The sequence below is a fragment of the Peromyscus californicus genome, unplaced genomic scaffold, assembly GCF_007827085.1.
Source record: "Peromyscus californicus insignis strain IS unplaced genomic scaffold, ASM782708v3 Scaffold_4__1_contigs__length_199733344, whole genome shotgun sequence".
Taxonomy (NCBI): Eukaryota; Metazoa; Chordata; class Mammalia; order Rodentia; family Cricetidae; genus Peromyscus; species Peromyscus californicus.
Genome location: NW_026294562.1, coordinates 90,236,055 through 90,258,672, shown reverse-complemented (window position 1 = coordinate 90,258,672; position 22,618 = coordinate 90,236,055). Strand labels below are relative to the sequence as shown.

The 22,618-nt window shown below is 38.6% G+C and overlaps 1 protein-coding gene across 4 annotated transcripts in view; it reads right to left on the bottom strand.

The window, feature by feature from the left end:
• The window catches only part of Btbd10 (BTB domain containing 10), a 60,597-nt gene extending 39,521 nt beyond the window's left edge, over positions 1–21,076 (bottom strand). For 2 of the 4 annotated variants that reach the window (XM_052763447.1, XM_052763450.1), the window contains exons 1-3: positions 20,887–21,076; positions 20,560–20,647; positions 16,979–17,043 (exon numbers count right to left, since the gene is read on the bottom strand). The gene's annotated coding sequence lies outside the window, so the exon portion shown is untranslated. The remainder of the gene's footprint in view (positions 1–16,978; positions 17,044–20,559; positions 20,648–20,886) is intronic. The other 2 variants (XM_052763448.1, XM_052763449.1) reach the window with 1 other exon arrangement.
• Positions 21,077–22,618: the final 1,542 nt, after the last annotated feature.

The window sequence follows — 22,618 nt, the reverse complement described above, 5'->3', positions numbered from 1 at the left end:
TTTTTTGGATTTTCGAGACAGGGTTTCTCTGTGTAGCTTTGCGCCTTTCCTGGAACTCACTTGGTAGCCCAGGCTGGCCTCGAACTCACAGAGATCCACCTGGCTCTGCCTCCCGAGTGCTGGGATTAAAGGCGTGCGCCACCACTGCCCGGCTGGAATATATTTCTTAATTGCCAAAAGTTTTTGTTTTTTTCTCTACCAGGGATTAAATTTGGGACCTCATGGAGGCTATTCAAGTGTTCCACCTCTAAATTACATTGTCCAGTGGCACAAAGCATCTTAAGACCAAATTATTATTATTTCCTTAACCAAATTGGTGCTAAATAGAAAGTTAATTTTTGCTGGCAAATGTATATATAAAGCTATCCTAAAGTTTCCTTACAGTGCAATTACTATAAAATGCTTTATCAATGAATCCTATCAATATCTTCTCCATATATACAAGGTTTATGACTACTAAATCTATCAAAGTTACAAAAAAACTCAAAAGCTTTACACAATACCTTAACTAAACATTTTAAAAGTATATCAAGTATCTAATCTTCCCAATCATCAAGATGATTGGCCTTATAATCTCATATATAGAACAGAAAATAACTTCAGAATTTTGGTAACTTTGTAGAAGTTTACAACGTTGATCAACGGTAGGATTAAAAAACAGTGATAATTTAGTATATAAAATAGTCCAGATCTTGAAAACCACACATTCATTTGAAAACAGATCAGATTTTACTTACAGGGATTGTGAACACAACCCCACCACCACCACCCTAAATGATAAACAAATATATATAACTTTGTACAAATTGTTTAGCAAAATTCTGTAACTCTGACTAGAACCAGGTTTCCTGACCCTGGCTCCAGCATTCTTTCGACACTCATTTCTAATTGGACTTGATGGAGTGAAATGAGGAGGAATTGTTCACAAACATCAAAGACAGGGCCAGTGAGATGGCTCCTTGGGTTAAAAAAAAAAAATCATTTGTGCAAGCCTTACAGCCTGAATGGGAGAACCGACTCCTGAAGATTGTCCTCTGACCTCCACATGCATGGGGTGGCATGTGACAATACTCACCCACACAATACTACTACCAATAATAGTAGTATTTTTTAAAAGTTAAAGATAAATATCAAAATTAGGGAAATACCTTCCTGAGCTTTATATGGCTTCATCATCTCTGTCTCTTCTATCAATTCAGGTCATCTTTATTCACCAAGTTCAAAAAACCTCAAGTCATCCTTGACTTCTCCACCTTCCCCTATCACACCTGCTTCAAAACTTTCTTATGATTCCTTCTTTCCTTTTATCAATAAAGCTGCTGCCCATTCTAAACCAACCTTGTCATCTATCAATAAGCCTCTTAGCATATTTGCTTCAATGAAATTTTAAAAAAACTCTAAAAATTTTTAAAGGCTTTCCATTTCCTCTACCTAAACTGCTTAGCTTAAAAAGTTCCTTACAAAAAATGGCACTTGAGTCCCATATCCACATCGCAGTAGGCAATCTGAAGTGTGCTATTGTTGGATCTTCAAAAGCAATTGCTGGAGTACTGAAAGGAGTTTCGAGAAAATACATCCCTGCTCATAGTAAGATAAAACAGAAAGAGTCTATGTTCCAAATAATTTAGAAATAGTCTATTGCAGAGGCTGGGCCTGTGGGTTGGGTCTGCACACTTTTTAAGGAAACTACCAAAAGTCAGCTGAGAGAAACTTCTATCTCTTTGATGTTATATAGAGAGGAGACAAAGAGAGCTATAACAGAAACCCCAGGACAACTCTAACATAGTAAGTATGTGCTCCCTGGGACACTATTTCTAGATAGTATGAATTAATGAAAATGATCCACAGAAGGACATTTTTAAAAAGTAGTAAGTATAAGGAGACAACTTATTATTTTCTCGAGGTATCAATGAACTAACAAGTTCCTATATTTCCTTCTACTTAAAACAATTTTAAACAGCTCTACATTATCCTGTTTGTATATTATGAAGAAATTTTAGAGCTAAGATTAAAATCCAATTTAGAAAAAGTTCCATGCTCTTTTCCAATGTACCCAGCACCTACATACACAGGAACTGATGTTTATTCCTTATTACCAACAGATGTCCCTTTAAATCCCAGCCCTCTTGTGTCTTGTCTATCCTTTATCTTTTTTTTTTTTTTTTTTTTTTTTGGTTTTTTCGAGACAGGGTTTCTCTGTGTAGCTTTGCGCCTTTCCTGGAACTCGCTTTGGAGACCAGGCTGGCCTCGAACTCACAGAGATCCGCCTGGCTCTGCCTCCCGAGTGCTGGGATTAAAGGCGTGCGCCACCACCGCCCGGCTCCTTTATCTTTGTAGGCTTAGTTTAAACAGAGTTGTCACACAAGAGCTTTTCTATTACAGTGAAATCATTTCTTTGTGTGTTTGTGTCTATGTGCACATGCATGTGGATAACAGAGGTCAATGTGGATTGCCTTCAACTGTTCTCCACCTTACTTTTGAGACAATTTCTCACTGTACTCACTGACAGGTTAGACTGACAGATCAGTGAGCTCTAGGAATTCAGCTGTCTCCAGTGCCTCCTGCACTAGCGTTACAGCCACATGCCACCATGCCTGACTATTTCACATGTGTGCCAGAGATCTGAACTCAGGTCCTCATGTTTGTACAGGAAGCAATCCACCAATCCGTCTATCTCCCCAGGGCTTACTTTTATCGTTCAAACTAGAAATTCAAGTATAATAGTTATTAGAGAGAAAGATCTTTTAAGCAAAAGAAAACAATGATGGCTGTGGGTAATGGTGCTTGCTGCCAAGTCCAAGAGTCTGGGTTCAATCTCTGGGAGTCACATAGTGAAAGGAGGAAATTGATTCCAGCAAGCTGTCTTCTGATCTACACACACACACACACACACACACACACACACACACACACACACACACACCACGGCAAACACATACCCCCCTTTCCCCACATAATACAAATAATCTATTTTTTTTTTTTTTTTTTTTTTTTTTGGTTTTTCGAGACAGGGTTTCTCTGTGTAGCTTTGCGCCTTTCCTGGAACTCACTTGGTAGCCCAGGCTGGCCTCGAACTCACAGAGATCGCCTGGCTCTGCCTCCTGAGTGCTGGGATTAAAGGCGTGCGCCACCACCGCCCAGCCAAATAATCTATTTTTTAAGAGAGAACAATGAAAGAATAGAAGGCTTGGAACTTCCAGTTAAATACAAAGCCAAATAAACTAAAGGTGTGGGTGACTGAGACTGGTAAGGACTAGTCAAGAAGAGATGTGAGTGAACTAAATGCCCGAAAGTAACTTCTGTATAGAAATAACCAATAGGAGCCAGGCAGTGGTGGTGCACGCCTTTAATCCTAGCACTCGGGAGGCAGAGTCAGGCAGATCTCTGTGAGTTTGAGGCCAGCCTGGGATACAGAGTGAGATCCAGGAAAGGCGCCAAAGTTACACAGAGAAACCCTGTCTCAAAAAACCAAAAAAAAAAAAAAAAAAGACCAATAGGTACAGAGACTACCCCAAAAAGTGAATGAATCACTTGTGATTGACAGTCAAAAGATACCTAGACACTCAGTTAATTCCTAACTAAATAGAAAACCTTACCGGAACTTAGAATAGTAATTCTGAAGGACCAGAAACTTTAAGATCATTTAATAAACTCCCAACTTAGGTATAGAAGAGACTGTAGCACCCAGAAAAGCAGAAAATACACAACATATATGTGGTAGTTTGGATGAGAATGACCCCTTAAGTTCAAATGTTTGAATGCTTGCTTGGTCTCCAATCGATGAACCTGTTTGGAAAGGTCTGGATGGTATAGCCTTGTTGGGGGAGATGTGTCACTGAGGGCAGGCTTCAAGGTTTCAAAAGACTTAAGTCATTTCTAAAGACAGCTTTTTGCATCAAGATACAGCTCTGACCTATTTCTGTCACCATGTACCTTTGTTTCACCATCACAGATTCAAACCCTCTGAAACAGTGAGTCCAATTAAATGCATCCCATCATATGCTTTGTCACAGCAATAGAAAATTAAGTAAGATGATATAAAAATCACAAATAATTGAAAATGTTCTAGAAAACATTTAAAATTTCCCTTTGATTAACACACTTTAAATATTCCTATGGAGGGCTGGAGAGATGGCTCAGAGGTTAAGAACACTGGCTGTTCTTCCAGAGGTCCTGAGTTCAATTCCCAGCACCCATATGGTGGCTCACAACCATCTGTAATGTGATCTGGCTCCCTCTTCTGGCCTGCAGGGATACATGCAAACAGAACACTGTATACATAATAAATAAATCTTTAAAAAAAATATTCCTAGGGAGTGTAACATAAATCCATAAATTAATTGACAAGGAACTGAACAGTCATATTTAGAAACATCAAGAACTGTACGATTTTTGAGGGACTTGAACACAACACATATAGTCATGACACGTGAAAATTTTTAAAACAAATGGAAATCCAAGGAACAAAAAGGAATTTTGTCTAAATGTAGTCAGGTAAACTTCTCTGGTTAAAAGCTCTGGGGTTAGATTTCCAGCACCAACATGTCACCAACGGATCACAAGCGTCTGTAACTCCAGTTCCAGGAGATCAATGTCCTTTTCTGGCCTCTGTAACACTAGGCACCCAAGTGGTACATAGACATACATGCAGGCAAAACATCCATATACATAAATTAAAAAAAATTTAAAGCCTATTTAAAACACTAGAAAATCTCAAAAGCACATTACAGTGAAAGAAAAGGAACAGAGCCTGAGTCCAACTCCTAGGATGAAGAGAACCAGGAAGCCAAGCAGCTCAACATGGAAGAGAAAACCTCAACATTGCAAGTACAAATAGAGAATTAAAACAGATATACGGGAAGTGGAGGTAAAGACCCAATATCTGAGCATCAACTTTGCTCAGATCATTAGTTGGTTGCCAAATTCTACATGCAGGGGAGAGAGACCCCAGATAACCCTGGTAACCTGGCAATAACATAATGTAGACCACAGAAGAATCTTCCCTAGGCAGAATCTACCATCAAAAATTACATGACAGATGAGTTGATATTTCTTAACTCAGTATATTCCCTAATCATACATAACACAAGTAGCAGAAAACGGAAACCTTTATGGTTAGGACGTCAAAGAACAGAGACCACTAGCAAATGGGCTGGAAACAAAAGGGGTATATCCCCCACCCACCGCCCAAAAAAGGACACAGAAAGGGTGAATTTAAAAATCTGACTATAATCTTTGCCCAAGTTCTTTGCTAACATCAAATAACAATAGGTGCAGGAAGGAATTCCTTCCAGATTTGCTCCCATCCTCACCCTCAACCCTAGATATGAAGCCAATGGGTAAAAATCTTGAAAAGGGAAGAACCGACAGAGCTGCTATACAGTGCAGGGGAAATAAGTCTGCCTGAGTACAGGCAAAATAGGCCTTAGAACAACAAACAACAACCCTCATGATAACAGTCTAAAAATGTTGTGACATGTCAAGAAACAAGACAGTAAAAGGGATCTGATAAAAATTGACTCCATGTAGACTCAGATGTTGGGTTAACAAACTTCAAAGCACTCTTTATAAACATATCCAAACAAAGGCCCACAGATCCAAAGATCTGAAAGAAGAAAACAGTCTTGAGTAACCAAAAGGTATCTCAGTAGAGATATGACAAGCATCAAAAAATAAACTGGAAATTCAGCTCGAGCTAAAAGGAACACTAAGATGAGAAATGAGAGAGCACAAGAGCAGTAGTGAACAACAGAGAGCTGGGCTGCAGAGCTGGAGCACATCTAATACCACACATAACACAGTGAGTATTTGCAGCCACTACTGACACACATCATGATTAATACAAAAAGTTTTAGAGAAGTCAGCTAAGCCAGATTTAATAGAATGTTTGGAAATATCAAGTAGAAAAATAAGAGGGAAATTCATTTTTCATTGAATCCCTTCTTACATTATTTGAATTTTCTAAATATGGTGTTTATAATGATAAATTAACAAAATAGTGTTAAACAAAGTATCTGGAATTGGCTTTGTCACAAATATTTTTTAACAATAGAATTTTTCTTCTTTAATAACTGCTTAAGTATAGTTTTGTTTTGCTTATGTACACATGATCAATATATACAGACCGCAAAATGTTTCTGCCATGTGTCCCTCATTATACTACAAGATCCTTGAGGACAAGAACAAAGTATAATTCATGTTTATGTCCCCACAGCTTAGTGCAGCTTAGTGTAACCTGAATGTAAGCATTTACAAAATGTTCTAATTAACTAATTAAAATGAAAGAATCTGATGGCATGTAATATGATCCACTAAAGCAGAGGAAATACAAAGCATAAATATTTTATAAGAAGCCTTTATAGTGTCTTGTCTTAAAAAGAGAATTATCATATAATTATACCTACAGTTCAGTCATGAAAAAGAGCTCTAATGGGAAAAATTATACACCAATTTCTAGTGACAATACCTGCTCATAAGCAACAAACATCAAGAAAGTAGAAACAGAGCTTTGAATGTAGCTCATACTTGTCTGGGTTCTATCTTAAAGCACACACACACACATACACTGACAGGGAAGGATGGAAAGGAAAGAGAGATAAATGTAAGGAGGAAAGTAAGTATAAATCCCTTGAAAATATTTTTAAAGATACCAACTGAACCCTAGGTTTCCCCAATATCCCTCTAAGATGATTATTTACTTCACACAGAAGCCCTTTCAATAGTCAAAGCTTATTCTTTTCTGATTTGTTGCAATCAAAATCAGAGTTTATTTTTACAGTGGTAGGGATCAAAGGTACGGTTTTATGCATGACAGGAAGTGCTCTACCACTGAGTTATACCCTCAGCCCCCAAGCTACTCTTTTATTTATGTATGTACTGTGTGTGGAAGACAGAGTTCAAACTTGGGTATAGCTCCTCAGGACACAGTTCATCTTGTTTTAAGACAAGCTCTTTCAGTCAACCTGGAACTCTATTACGTTACAAAGGCTGGCCAGCAAGCCCCAGAGATCCCCATGTCTTCAACTTCCATTCATTGGGATTACAAACGGGTATTTTTTTTTCTTTTTGTTAATGGGGTTCTGGGAGTTGAACTCAGATCCTCAGGCCTGAATGGCAAGCACTTTATTAACTGAGCTATTTCCCCACACCCAAAGTATTACTTCACAGAATTTGTATTAGAATTACTTTGCTTGCTTATCTCTCACTCTCTGCCTCTTTTCCTCCAGTGTCCCCTCTGCCCTTTCCTCCCTCCCTTCCTCTCCCTTTTTCGCTTTTTTCTTGACAGTAAGCCTGGTACTGGCAATGATGCCTCCATTTCCAAACTGCTGAGGCTGTATGAATGTTCACATTGCTCAGCTTGTGTTCCTTTCTCTCCCTCTCTCTGTGTGTACCCAAACATGCACTTCATTCACTTCTTAGTTGAGGTATTAATACTTTTTAAAAATGTCCCTGTCTTGTTTTAAATAGCACAATAAATGTTTGAAGATCTTTCTGAATTCCAAGCATTTCTAAATATCTGCTTAACATGGTTAGAATTATAAATAACTAGATGGTCTTAGAATGACGAATACTATGCAGTTATTTGTAAGTTCTTAAACTCACTAAAAGATTTTCAGTTAAAAATATCACTTTGTTATCTATGTTTATAATTCTATTTTTCTCTTCTTACTATGTCCAAATAGCTTTACCTTCAAAACCAGAAATATCCCAAAATCAAAGCAAACCACCTTGACATGTAACACAGACAAAATTCCTATAAGCTACCAAAATGCCTGAATCAGAGATTACATTCAACTCTAAGAAGCAACAGCTTCTAAATAACTTACAGACTTTTTTCTTTCATGATGCTTTTCCAATACTACAAATTTTTCAGTCTTTACTAATGAAGCTTCATTTTGACCTATTTATTATTACCTTCACCTTTTCATTCCTTTGGCATCAAGTGCCCTATGATGCCAAGTCTAGATTATAGTGCTCTACAACAGAAAGAACTGTATGAAAACAAAAATGTTTCAATCTGTGATGTCCAAAAAGTGGCTCTGGAGTTATTACGCACATGAAATGTGGTTACTACAATGTTCCTATATACTAGAAACAAACTGGGAATGCAATCAGGGAAACAACCTCATTCACAACTGCTTCAAAAAATAGACATAAATACCTTAGAATAAAGCTAACCAAGGAAATCACAGACTTTCTTATAATGAAAACGTAAGAAATTGAAGAGCATACTATGTGGTGGTTTGAGTGAGATATCTCCCATAGGCTCAGATGTTTGAATACTTACTCCACAGTTGGTGGCACTGTTTGGCGAGGTTTAGGAGGTGTGGTCTTACTGGAGGAAGTATATCACTGAGGTAGACATTGAGAGTTAAAACCTCGGCCGGGAGGTGGTGGCGCACGCCTTTAATCCCAGCACTCGGGAGACAGAGCCAGGCAGATCTCTGTGAGTTCGAGGCCAGCCTGGGCTACCAAGTGAGTTCCAGGACAGGCGCAAAGCTACACAGAGAAACCCTGTCTCGAAAAACCAAAAAAAAAAAAAAAAAAAGAGAGAGTTAAAACCTCTTGCCATTTCTAGTTTGCTCTCTACTTGAGGTTGAAGAGGTAAACTCTCAGCTTGCTGCTCCAGACACTCTGTCTACCTGCTGCCAGGTTTCCCTGTCCTGCTGCTGATGGACTCATATCCTTTGGAATCACAAACCCAAATAAATCCTTCCTTTTTTAAGTTGCTTTGATCGTGATGTTTTGTCATGGCAATAAAAAAGTAACTAATACACACTGAAAGATGGAAAGATCTCCCACAGTTTTGGATTTGAAGAATATTACAAAAAAATGGTTATACCATCAAAAGCAATCTACAGGTTCAATGCAATCACCATAAAATTTCAATGTTATTATTCATAGAAACAGAAAAGGCAACAATACCAAATCCTGAAAGATCATATGGAAGTACAAAAGATTCCAGATAGCCAAAGTAACCTGAGGGGGGAAAAATTGCTGGATGCATCACTATACCTGATCTCAAGTTATACTACAGAGCCATCATAACAAAACAAATGAAACAGTACCCACACCAAAATATGCAGATCAATGAGACAGAGAAGGAAGATAGAGATGTAAAGCCACAGCTACAGCCAATTGATATTTGACAAAGATGACAAAAACATACCCTGGAAAAAAACAGCCTCTTCAACAAATGATGCTGAGAAAACTAGTACCTAGATGTGGAGAAGACGGAAAATAGACCTCTGTCTTTCATGTACAAAATCAACTCTGGGTGGTGGTGAAAAACCCAGCAGGCGATGGTGGCGCACACCTTTAATCCCAGACTCGGGAGGCAGAGGAAGGCAGATCTCTGTGAGTTCAAGGCCAGCCTGGTCTATAGAACAAGTTCCAGGACAGGCTCCAAAGCTACACAGAGAAATCTTGTCTCAAAAAAAACAAAACAAAACAACAACAACAACAACAAATCAACTCCGTGACTCCATGAATCAGACCTAAATGAAGACTTGAAATTCTGACACTATTAGAGAGAAATGCAGGGGAAAATGTTCCAAGATAAAAGGATTCAGTTTCTAATTAGGACTCCAGTCACTCAGGAAATAACGCCAATTGACAATAAAGTTAAAAAGCCTTCTGCAAAGGACGGAAGCAATCAATCCAGTGGACACAGACTACAGAATGAAGAAAATCTTTGCTACCTATTCATCTGACAGAAGGTTATTATCTAGAATATACAACAAAAAAAAAAGGAAAAAGAAAACCGAACAAGAAATACAACAACCCAGTTAATGAAATGTACAGACAGTTCTCAAAAGATGAAATACAAATGGGCAATAATCATACGAAGAATCATTCATTTTCACTAGCCATCACAGGAATGCAAATCAAAACCACACTGAGATTCTGCCTACCCCAGTCAGAACGACAGTCATGAAGAAAACAAAGAACAAATGCTGGTAGGAATGTTGACAAATGGGAACGCTTACTGCTATTGGGAATGTAAACTAGTCCAGCCACTAGGGAAGACAGTAGGAAGGTTCCTCAAAACACTAAAAATGGACCTAACAGATGACCCAAAGGATTCCAAGTCAAAGTATGGTGATACATAATCAATGTGTGCATAATAGTGAAGTTATAGAATCAACCCAGTGTCCAACAGAGGAACAGATGAAGAAATTGTGGTCTATTTGGACACAATGGATATAATTTTTTAGTCATAAAGGGGCTATGTGGTTTGCAGAAAATGAATCCAACTGGGAGGCAAATACGTTTTCTCTCATTTGTGGTTCCTAGATTTTACAGAGATACATAAAATCATGTACAGATATACGACACTAAAGTAGAAGTGAGACTGTCTAAGAGAATAAAGGGACTGGGAGGGAGAAGAAGGAGAAAAAGAAGGGTAGGTGGGTACAGAGAGCACCTGCTCAATGTACAATAAATGTTTTATACATTTTTTTAAAAATAGGTGATGGAGAAATGCTTCAGTGGTTAAGAGCACTTGCTGCTCTTTCAGAGAACCTGGGTTCCATTCCCAGCATTCCCAGCTCACAACCATCTATAACTTCAGTTCTGGGGTACCTAGCACCTTCTCCTAGCCTCCATTGGTACCAGGCACACATGCAGTACACTTACATACATGCTGGCAAAACACTCATGCAAAAAATAAAAATGCTTTTTAAAAAATAAGAAAAATTAATAAAAGGGGGAAATGATAGTGTCTGTTTTCTTTTTCTTTTTCTAAGACAGTGTCTCATGGTATAGCCCTGGCTGTCCTATAACTCATTATGTAGACCAGGCTGGCCTTGAACTCACAAAGATCCTCCTACCTCTGTCTCCCAGATGAGATTAAAGGTGTGTGCCACCACACCTGGCTCAAAAAGACAGTGTCAATTTCAACTGAAGAATTTTAATTTTTTTATTTTTATTATTTTTTTTCTAGATAAAATATCACTATGTAAAGGCTAGCTTTAAACTTACTATGTAGCTCAAGTTAGCCTCTCTCAGTGATTCACTTGCCTCAGTCTCTTGGGTAACTCAGATTCCAGACTTCTGCCACCATACCTAGATGAAGTGCATCTTTAACTTACTCTTAAAATTAATTTAAATAGCCACATGGGCCTATGTTGTATAGCTATTTCTTTGGAATCTGACATGACCATGTTCTTGAAGCTGAGCAGCTGTCATGTTACCCACGAAGGCTGGTAGCTACTGTATTTGCCGGCACAGAAGCAAAATATTACAATATTTTTCATAAAGGAAGTTATTTTTCCCTCTTCATTTTAAACAATCTAAAATTTGCCCTGGGACAAAATACTTGATAACAGAAAAACACTCTCTAGATATCCCTATAACTTAGGAATCTGGGCAGTGTTCCATTTTGAGAAAAAAAATATATTCAAAGACCCTTTAAATTAAGACTGATTTCAGTAACTTACTTTAGCATCTATCACACAGCCAATTAAAGCTGGGCTCCGTATCGCTACAGTCAAATTTGGTGGGTTTTTCCCACTATAATGTATATCTCTCAGATTTAATATACAACACATCAAAATGCCAAACTCAGAAAATAAAAAGTGGTGGCATTTCAAAACACTAAGAGATAAAAAGATGACAGATAAGATTCTAAAACAGAAAAAGAACTTTCTTTCCTAATATTACCTTATTTCCCCAAGAATTCCAGAAAGCAAAAAGTTCAAAGTAGAACATAAAAACAAAGTCAAGGAAAAATAACAGGTGAATACTGACTTTCAGAATAAAAACCAAAACCACCAAGCTTCACATTTAAATTAAAAAACAAACAAAAATTTCTGAGCCTTGGGAGCTAGAGAGATGGCTCAGTGGTTAAAAGCACTTCCTACACAATCATGAGGACCAGAGTTTAGGTCCCAGCACCCACATAAACCAGGTATCCAACAAACACCCATAGCTCCAGCTCAGAAGAATGAGGCCCTCTTCGGGCCTCCATGTGCACACAGGCATGTGTACCTGCTCACAGACATGTGTGCGTACACTCAGAGACACATACAGACACACATAAACAAAATAAACCTTTAAAAAAATCCAGCAGCAATCTTTTAAGGCAAAGAACTCTAGAAAAACAATGTACAGTCAGGGGCTGGAGAGAAGGCTCAGTGGTTAAGAGCACTTCTAGAGGACCCAGGTTCAATTCCCAGCACCCACATGGCAGCTCACAACTTTCTGTAACTCCAGTTCCAGGGGATCTGACACCCTCACACAGACATACATGCAGGCAAAACACGAATGCACTTAAAATAAAAATAAATAAATGAAAAAAAAAAAAAGAATATACAGTGAATTGCCATATGGTAATGTTTTTGGCAGACTCCTTAAAAGCATCAGGGCCTGGAACTGAAGCTACAGACTAGTTCCCAAGAAGCATCAGATTAGATGACATAATAAGTTAAACTAAAAAGATAGATAACAAACTATAAATTTTATAAGATAGAGTTATTCTAAACATAGTTTTCTCACACACACGCATAGACACACATACACACCCCTAGCAAAGATGTGTTTGAATGATAACCAGTGGTGACTGAAGTATTGGGGAAATGGATACTCAAGTTTGTGAGATAAACTTTTAAAGTAGTTATCATATATTTTAACACAACAGTTCAAAACAAAATTCATAAAGTAAGTTTTTCATCAAAGCATTTATGGCAAAAGAGATGGGGGGGAAAAAAACCAAATTTCCAAAAGTAAGGAACTGATTATATTATCTGAGTTTCCTTTTAATTTCTCAAAGCAAAATTTTTAAATCATTCCTACAGAATGATTCTAATTTTGAGTGTGTTTAGTGTATTGTATGTTTGAATATATTTGTGACTAGTAACAATTACCATTGAATCACAGGATTATGGTGCTATTTTCTTCTTTGACCTTTGCTAAATGTCTCAAACTACATGCCACAAACATTACTTTTAAAATCAGGGAAAAAAAAAACCTCCAGAGAAATCTAATTTTACAAGAAGTGTTTCAAAGTTCTCAAACTACATGCCATAACCATTACTTTTAAAATCAGGGAGAAAAAAAAAAACAAAAAACAAAAAAAAACTCCAAAGAAATCTAATTTTACAAGAAGTGTTTCAAAGTTCTCACCATAAAACAATTTCAAATTAACATCTGTTTAGGGCTACCATTAGATAATATTCACTAGATGTGCTATAAAAATATAGCAGCTTTTACTCTTTCTTAATACATTTTGAGCTCAACTAACATAAATTATATGTATAATTTACATATCCTACCATAGCAGTATTACATATGTAGTACAAATATTCAAAAAAGAAAATGAAAAAACCATGCAGTAAAAACCCAATATATGCCAGGCGGTGGTAGCACATGCCTTTAATCCTAGCACTTGGGAGTCAGAGGCAGGCGGATCTCTGTGAGTTCAAGGTTAGCCTGGTCTACAGAGCAAGTTCCAGGACAGCCAGGCTACACAAAGAAACTCTGTTTTGAAAAACAAAAAAAACCAAAACCAATATAAATAGATGTTCTAATGTTTTCTTCCTACTGCATGATAAACATTTTCACACATCTCATAAAGTAGTACATCGAACTCACCAGGGTGGGCACTAGGTCAAAACACTCAGCAAACTGTCAATCTACATTATAGGCTCAGTCTTCCTATTTCTAGGTATTATTTACTATCTTAATCAGCTAAGAGGTCTTGATCCACATGTGCTTCAGTTTTCTCTTCCAAATTTTTAGAGCATTAATTATTTTACAGTACTTTTAAATATTATGGTTTGATAGTTCTGCTAGTCTCCAATAACTGAATATTCTCTTTTAAAGAAGAAACTAGCAATTTGGGAGAACTTAATAAAAAGAAATGAAGAATGTCCTACAATTAACTACCATATAGTAAGTTACAGGCTTCTATAAGCAGCTGTCCATGGCTTAGTGATGCAGCTCAGCAGTAGAGCCTGCTAGCATGCCAAAGCACAAGGCCTTGAGTTTGAGAAAAAGGGAATGTGCGCGCGCGCACACACACACACAACTCTAAATAAATGAATGAGTTAAAAGGAGTAGACAGCACCATTTGCTTTCTAGACATTAGAAAATTAAATTCAAGCACATACTCTGTAAAACAAACTGCCCTGAATGAAATAATTACTTTTAAAATAAGTCAGAACTTTGTATGTCCATCCAAAAACGAGAAAGATCATAAAAATTATTTGTTGCAAACTTTTATCTACAATTCCTTCTTAGGTAACTGAGATTTAAAATGTATTTTTGGGGGGAGGTGGGGAGGATGACAAGAGGGCTCAGTGGACGAAGGTGCTTGTACTGTAAGCTTGGTGAACCCATGTGACGGTGGAAGAAGAGTACTAATGTCACAAGCTGTCCTCGGACCTCCACATATGCTCTGTGGTATGGACACCCTCTACAACCCACAATAATCATAATTCTGAAAAATTACTTTTAAGTTGTCATTTTATATAGTCTCCAAGCAAAAATTCCAGAACATTCTACTCATTACAGGTGATAATGATCACTGATATCTTAAAAGTGGAAAATAAAATAATTTAAATTAATGAATGTTTTAGTTTTTAAAAAACATTCCAATGGATGATTTTCAAAACACCCACTCCTCTTCTTTTCTACCTGGCATTCAAATTATATAGAATACCAAATATCAGATAATGGATACCAATATGAAAAACAAGAAAGGCTTCCTACTGTTCAATATTTATTGGAATAAATTTTAAAAAAAACTTCTGAAATTGTCATGGAAAAATTGCACTGCCAAAGGCTGTAAATAAAAATTTGAACTTGTCTTCTTCAAATGAGCTGGGCAGATATGTGCATAAGTTAACTGATGGGTGTGTTTCAAGAACACAGGGTAGGTAGGCAGAGAAGTAGGGACAACAAGGCCAATATGCTATCTTCTGCACATAAATAAAGAAAAGTCAAAGTGCTAACCATTTATAATGATATACTGTCCTACTATTGCATAACATTTTAAAATACTCTTCCTTTCATCCTTAAATCCCTAACAATTATGTCCTATACACATTTTCATGTGAGGAAACAAATTTTTACAGAGATTAAGTAACTTTAATGTCAAAAAGCTTAACAATGAGCTTTAAACTCAAACCTAAATGATTCCAAAATAACTCAAGAATAAAAGTATGATCATAATTTTAAATGACCTTAGAAAATTATTATTCATAGTTTCTAATCAAGTAGTATTGTAATAAGTGATTCACTATGACATTCTCTCATATTATACACAGCCAAATACTAAATGTTAATTTTATGTCCCCCAGATACTAATACATCATTTCTTTCAACTACAAAGATAAAAATGAGTTGTCAACCTTCTGTATTCTCTGTGGTGATATTTTGTTTGTGCTCTAACAAATAAAGGTTGCCTGGAGATCAGAGTGTGGGGCTAGACAGTAGTTAACCATAGAAGCCAGGCAGTGGTGGCACACACCTTTAATCCCAACACTTAGGATCTCATGCCTTTGATCCCAGTACTTGGGAGACACACTTTAATCCCAGCACTAGGAAGGTGGAAACAGGAAGTGATATGGCTGGGCGGAGAGAGGAATATAAGGTGGGAGGAGACAGGAGCTCACCCCTTTCAGGCTAAGGAGTTGGCGAGGTAAGAGGTGGCTGTGGCTTGCTCCTGTCTCCCTGATCTTTCAGCATTTGTCCCGATATCTGGCTCCGTGTTTTTATTATTAAGACCAATTAGGATTCACACTACAATTCTCATGTTCAACACCCACAGATATAATGAACTCAAAGTTGTAGAGTTTTTGTCACTATCTTCTAAATACAGTAGAACAACTATTTGTACAGAACTTACATTGAATTAAGCATTAAATAATCTCAAGATCACTTAACATATACAGAGGATTTATTGTGTGTAGGTTATACACACAAATGTATACCACTAATCTTCCTGGGATATCATATAATCAGGTACATTACATTTTTAAAGAGAATACAATTAAATTATTAATAAAGTAAAGTATCTTTGCTTTCATTGGCAAATATAAAAGCAACAATACCTTACAATCTTCAGAAATTGTGACATAAGACTGCATGTTTAACAAAGTCTTTCCTCTTTAAGTTTTACTATTTCAAATACAGGTTAAGAATCCATTAACCGAAGTGCTTAGGATGACAAATGTTTCAGATTCTGGAGTTATTCAGACTCAGAATGTGATCACAGACCCTACCTATTCTAATCCAAATACTCTAAAGTTGTACTTGACTCACTGCATTCCTACTGCCTACATAAAAACTTTACTAAGCTTTTAATCTTTCTCTTGAAAGCATCTCTGAATTCCAATTGCTCATCTTCTACCTCTGAGTTCTAGTCTGCTACCTTCTTAGCAAGGAGGCATCAGTTTCAAGGACCACAAAGTAAACCAGCAGGCCATATTAAGGAAACTGAAACTTTAGCTTGAACCCTAATAAACATTCTATCAAAGAGAGAAAAACAAAACTCAAAAACAGTTTGAGTATCCTTATCTGAAATGTCTTGGACCAAAAGTGTTTCAGATTACAGATTTGTGGATTTTTTCCTAAAATTCTTTAATGTTTGCATATATGAGTATCTTGGGAAGGGAGCCCAAGACTAAACACAAGTTCATTTATGTTTCATAAACATCCTATATACATACTCTAAAGGTAATTTTACACATGAAACACCATTAGGTTGGTCAACAGGTGGCTGCTCAGAAGGATGCACATTTTCAGAGCATTTTAGAGTTCAGGTTAGAGTTTGGGATTAGAGAAAAACAACTTGCAACTCTTCCTCTACTATAAACGTCTGCAACTATCTCTTCCCCCAAACCCCACCTCTGCCATAACTTTACTTCAAACCAACAAAAAAACAAAATAAAGGAGTTAAGACAGATAAGGATTAAAAATATAATCAAAGTCACTGGCCAAATAGTAAATCACTTCAATTGTAAATTAAACTTACCCAGTTAGACATGGAGGTGTTCCATTTCCTTCTCCCTCACAGAGGTCCAGCCTGCTCAGATAAACCTACCATACAGATGAATATATTGAAAATGTATGTCCTAAGAATCAAGAGACCCAAAAACAGAACCAAAGGCAATGAGGACAATCCATTCAACCCCTTCTTCTAATCCTCCTTTGAAAAATCATTTCAGAGGGTGGGAGGAGGGGGGCAAAAAGCTACTTGCAAGAGAACATTTCCTACTTTATAAGTCACCATAGAAACATGGCGGGGAATGATGGTCCACCCCCCACCAACAGGTACAATCTGTACAAACATAAAACAAATCCCTAAAAAAAATGTTTTTAACTCTCAAATAGGAACATCTTTTAAATATAGTATGTGTCTTCTCTTTTCACCTCTTGTTCTAGAGAGATGCAGGGAGCTGATGAGATATTAGCAGAGCTGAGCTTGAAAAGATGGTGCTAAAAAGAAGAAAATCTAGCATATAAACCCCTCAAAAGTCCTGACTTAAAATACAATACCCTTTGCAGTCTTTATACAAATCATAATAAACTCAGCTGTGAAGGTCAGTCCTGTTTGTACAACTGCACAGTAACAGAGGGGTATGTAGCTCCTCCATCTTCCTTTTCCAAACTCTTCCTTACCTAGCTTTCTCTCATGCCTTTACCACGAAGATAAAGACCCTCACTCTGTAAGACCCATCTCTTGGGACTGGAGTCTGACCTATAAAACTCCTATTCCTCACAGCCCAACAAAGCATGAAGCAGATTATGTGATTAAAGTACTTCCTACTAATGGGTAAATGAGTTTTAATCCACAAGCTTTAATTCCACAAATGCTGTTAGTCATACAATGTATTAGGCACAAAGTTTAACCAAAGTACCCATTCTTCTTACAAGAAAAAGTAATCTAAATCAATGAACTTTCTTCATCCCATTGCCAACCTTCTTGTTCTCCCCATGTGCCAGGGGACCTGTATTTCCTTTGGTAAAAGTCAATGCCCAGGGACACAATGTGTAAGAAAGTACAACAAAAAATAAGTACTTGAATCCTGAAATGGACTGCCAAGGGTCTCCTGGACTTAATTTTACATATAGGTACAAGTATAATAGCAACCTTCTAAATAAACCAATTTGCTCTTAAGATACTTACAAATCTAATAATAAACACTAAGAAGTTTTTCGTCAGTTATTCTTATAGTAAATATGTTAATATAGTCCCCTCTTAAAAGTATATGTTCCAAGTTAAGCAGTAGATCTGAAACTGTGACTAGTACCAATGAATCACATCCCAGGTATTCTATGTTTTTCTTTACATAAACATACCTATGGGAAACTTCACTGGTTGGGCACAGTAACAACAATAATTAACAATAAAAAAGTAAAAAAATTGTAACAATATACCCTGGTAAAAGGTTCCGTGACTGCAGAGTTACACATCCTAGCAACCTTGGCATATATATGCTTTTTTCTTTCCTTTTGAGTCAGAAACTTTCACTTTTTTCACATACAAGAAGCACTTTATGGTTTCTTGTTGACATATGAGTTACTAACAGCACTACTTTTGTACCATGGGCCATCATTAAATAAAATAAAGGTTCCTGAACACACTGTGAACTCATCAGTCAGGCTGATAACCAAATCACTACTAAAGTGGCAAATGGATAGGTAGAACATTCTGGTCAGACACACCTGCATAAAGGGGTGGTTTATGCTCCAGTAAAGATGGTGGGAGAAACTCAATTTTATCATTGTACTTGGAACAGTATGCAATTTGAAACTTATGGGCTTTTTTTCTGGAATTTCTCCATTTATTAATTTCAAGCCAGTAATAAACTACAAAAGCAAAAGTGTAGACAAAAAGAGACTACTGCAGAAAGTACCCATTTAATTTGTAGCACTGTATTTAATGGGCATTGAACCCATCTTCTGATTTTAATTAAATCTGGCATTTTCCCCAGTTCTTCTAAAAGTTTGCAATTCCAAATTAACTGACATAGTTGATTTAAACCTTTGCTTCTAGTTATTAAATTAATTCTGGCCTATAATACAACTTTTAAACCAGATATAAGACATAGCTCTAAAATAGTTTCATATGTTAAAGATGAAAATACAAGTAGGTTTGGTTGGGCCACATGAAACTGTTTTTGTTTTACTTGCCAGTATTTTTAAAAAATCAGGAGACTATATTTAAAATTCTAGAGTTCCTATAGTCTTTTAAGAATGCTGAAGACGGATTCCACATTCATATATACAATTAATCAGGTGGATTTGAATACTGATGCCTCTCAGACAAGACAGAAGAAGCTCTCCAGTGCATCTGACATGCTCATTACCTGTCTAAGTACCCGAAGGCATGTGAACGTTACTCCCTCCTATCTCTCTGAGAGATGCATAGTATTTCCAATCACTTGTACACTTCAGTAGGCCATTTAAATGTTAAGAGGCCACAAGCAGACCACAGTTCTCTGTGATTTCATTTAATAATAGTTAAAAAAAAAAGTTATACAAGTCTTTGAAGAACAGAAAGAATGAAATTGAACAAAATTCAGACTGGTGGGAGAATAACATAGAGGAGGTAAAAAGTCCGACCTAGAAGTTTTGAGAGTGTGAAAAAATAACTCAAAAACATTGTTTGCAACTTTCTGAACTCATCACTCTGAAGCCTTACCATATGCTGTGTTTCTGAAGCTCTCTTCTTACTTTTTCTCCACTCATAAGAATAAAAGTTAACTAGATAAGCTCTATATTAGAGAAAATTATTAAGCATAAAAACTCAAAAAAATGACTCTCCTCAAAAACTTTACTAATTCAATGTTTATCTATTATAAGTAATCTTCCAAGTATTTTCTACCGCTTTCTGCTTAACATTCAGGTATCAGTCTTTGGTTCAAAGGCCAGGGTTGAATTCTAGATGGACTCTCCCATGCAGAAACTCTTTTTAGCTTTTACATTTGCGTGCTTTATTATATCTTTTATTCCAATTTCTACAGTCTCTTTCATTCAAAGTCATCGCTAACCCCCTCTCTAAAAAGTTTTGATCAGATCTGGCTAGTGGAGGTAAGAAAAGAGAGGGGAGCAGGGAAGAAAAGAAAGACACCCAATTGCCAATCAATACATTGTACTGCTTCATTCACATTGTTAACTTAAATAAAAAGCATGGAGACTCCTAAAGCACGGCTATAAAATAATTTCATATACTAAGTGCACAAAGTGGAAAACTGTTTTTAGCATGTCATGAACTCCAAATAAGGGACAAAAACCAGTAATTCTATCAGGGCCAAGATTCAAAATTCTAAAGAGAAAAAAGAAATGGGAATCCGGTAAAGGCCGAGGCTAGGCACACTGGCCGGCACTAACAAATTGCTAAGCGAAATCCCAAATACAAGAAGTAATAAGACTACACAAGTCCCAGAGAATAAATCAGAACCTTTTCTGGGCAAGTTAGAGGCAAACAAAGCTTTACCATTGTTGATACGGTTACAGGATAAAACCACGCAGCACAGTACAGGTGTCTCAGCCTCTACCCAAAGGGCGACTCCCCCACCACCTCATCCCCAAACTGGGAGCCTTACTCACCGCCCTATTGTGATGCGCCCCTCTTCGGGTTGTCGCTGCGGTGGCCCAGGGATGACAGGAAAGGGGCGGGGCACGGGGTTACTCTGCCCTGAAAAGGAGGTTGGAAAGGAGGTGTGAGGGATCGCCTTGTTCCCCTGGGGAAAGGCCTCCGGGCTCCTAACCCACATAAAGCATCACCCTTCTCCGCCTCTCCAGACCCGGTGCCGGAGCCGGCAGCTCTGAGCGCCACCCACGCTCCCCCCAGCCGCCGGGACCCCGGCCCCAGCAGCCAGCCTCGCCCTCGGCTTCCACCGCAAACCCAGCCGCCCGCGCCCAGCCCGCTCCAACCTTCCAGCCCCTGAGACGTCCACTGAGGGTCGAGGAGAAGGGCTACGAGAGCGACGCTCCTCTCCCTCCGCCTACTCCACCGGATCCGTCCGGTGCTAGGTGTAAGGCGGCCGCTCCACCAGCTGCGCCTACCAGAGCCGCCCCGGCAGGTTGCAGGCCGGCTCCTTAGCCGCTTCTCGCGAGACCTTGTACTAGGCAGAGGCGCTGCGAGGCGAGTTCTCACGCGAATGACGGCGCTCCGCCCATAGTGGGCGTGGCGCCGGGCTCCGTGACGGCTGAGTGGCGTCTCGGGGTCCTGGCTGGCGGGACCGAGCGGTGGGTTCGGTGCGAGGGCGCCTCGGCGCCGCCAGCCGGCACCGGTCTCAGGCCACCCACAAATCCTTGAGCACACTTTCTCCCCACGCTTCCAGTCACCGTTAGGCAAAAACGGACAGCATCTCCCGCCCAGCCAAAGCAGCGCCTGGGAGACTTCTTGCGGGAGCGCGTTCCCGTGAGCAGAGCAAACGCCAGGGTCGCCTCCGCGGGGTCTGCCAGCAGGTACGGGCAGCACGAGGCGCTGGCAGGCGGTGGTCCTGCGGCTCCCCTGCGGCCGCCCCGCCGCTAGATTTCAAATGCTCTCTTGGCGGGAACCGGTGCTCCAGCTGAAACGCCTGCGGTGGCGCCACCTCTGGGACCTGGAGAGTCACCTGGACGGGACTCGCCAAAGTAGGGTTCCGGTAGTTCAGTGTAAGCGAACCTACTGTGTGCCTAGTGTTAGGCTCTGAAGAGATGAAACAGTGAAAACGATACCACCCTGGCGCTCAAAACCCTCACCCCAGGGATTCAAACCCACAGAGGAATAGATAATCCCATTATGCTGTGCTAGGGAATGTACCCCACCCCATAGTGAGCTGTAGGAGCTTAGCTTATCTAACTCACTTGTTAAATTCTCAGAGGGTGTGGTGGGGCACACCAGTGCGCCGCCCCCCACCGAATCCGGTGTTTTAGGATTCCGGAGGGAGGCAGAAGCAGAAAGACTGCTGCGAGTTCGAGGTGAGTCTGGGCTACAGTGAGATCTTGTCTCAAAAAAACAACAATTCTTCACTAAGGAGTGACATTTGAGTTCATTCTTAAAGTAGAAGTCCCCCAGTTTGGAGAAGAGTGGGAAGGGCATAAACAGGAAGAGAACATGGTTTCAGTATTTTGGTATGAAACAGATTTGTAAAAAGAACTTGGTTTAAAATCTAGTCACTCTATGTGATGCCAAGTGTTTTCCACACTAACATTTATGCTAAGGAAATTATCATTTGAAGTGAAAAAGAGGATAGTGAGCATACTTTCCTCCTGAAAGGACTTAAATATCAGACACCAAAGGAAAACAAAGGTTATTGTCATATAGCATACTAAGTTTTCATAGCTAACATTCTGGTGTCTTGGAAATTGCCCCTAATTTTCAAAACTGTCTAAGAAAAACAAGCTAAACGAGGCTTGTCACATGAATAAAGTTTAGAGAAACTGCAAGAAAATCCTAAACAGTAACAAAATCCTCACCAATCGTGATATGTCATCAAAGTTTTCGGTAAGTTATCTCAAATTGGGTAACTGTAGCACAAGTCAGGGGTAGTGAGTGACTCAGTCAAACAGGATTTATTCATTCCCTTGTGTCTGAATTGAAGCTGTCATTTTCTAAAGAAAGGCTCTGACACTCAATGACAGCACTTGTGCCAATAGCCCTTTAGTCACATTTTTGTAT